Here is a 481-nt window from a genome sequence, read left to right as displayed (position 1 = left end):
TCCTACACAGGGGCCAGCGTGGTCCCCTGGGCTCCACGTCCCCAGGGGTTACCCCACAGCCCCAGGGCCCACCCCACATTCCCAGGGGATCTCTGGCACCTCAGGACTCACCCCATGCTCCCTGGGCTCACTCCACAGCTCCAAGGAGTTGCCCCCTGCCCCCAGGACATACCCCACCTCCCCAGGGCTCCCTTATGTCCCCAGGAGTACCCCCCAGGAGCATGTCCCCAGGGCTCACCCCACACCCCCAGGGCTCCTGCCACATCTCCAGAGATTACCCCATGTGCCCAGCGCTCAAGCCATGCTCCAGGGTCACCCCAACATCCCCAAGGCTCACCTTATGTCCCCAGTGGCTCAGCCCATGCCTCCAGAGTCACCCCACATCCCCAGGGCTCACCCCATGCCCCTAGAGTGTTGCTCCTATGTCCCCAGGGGTTACCCCATAACCCAAGGGCTCACCCCATGCCCCCAGGACTCACCA

The 481-nt window shown here is 65.3% G+C and overlaps 1 protein-coding gene across 1 annotated transcript in view; it reads left to right on the top strand.

Annotated features, from left to right (window-relative positions):
• The window catches only part of SSC4D (scavenger receptor cysteine rich family, 4 domains), a 7,660-nt gene that overhangs the window by 4,606 nt on the left and 2,573 nt on the right, over window positions 1-481 (top strand). The gene's annotated exons all lie outside the window — the stretch shown is intronic.

Source organism: Buceros rhinoceros, unplaced genomic scaffold (assembly GCF_000710305.1).
Source record: "Buceros rhinoceros silvestris isolate BGI_N320 unplaced genomic scaffold, ASM71030v1 scaffold27938, whole genome shotgun sequence".
Taxonomy (NCBI): domain Eukaryota; kingdom Metazoa; phylum Chordata; class Aves; order Bucerotiformes; family Bucerotidae; genus Buceros; species Buceros rhinoceros.
This window is presented reverse-complemented; position numbering and strand designations above follow the sequence as displayed.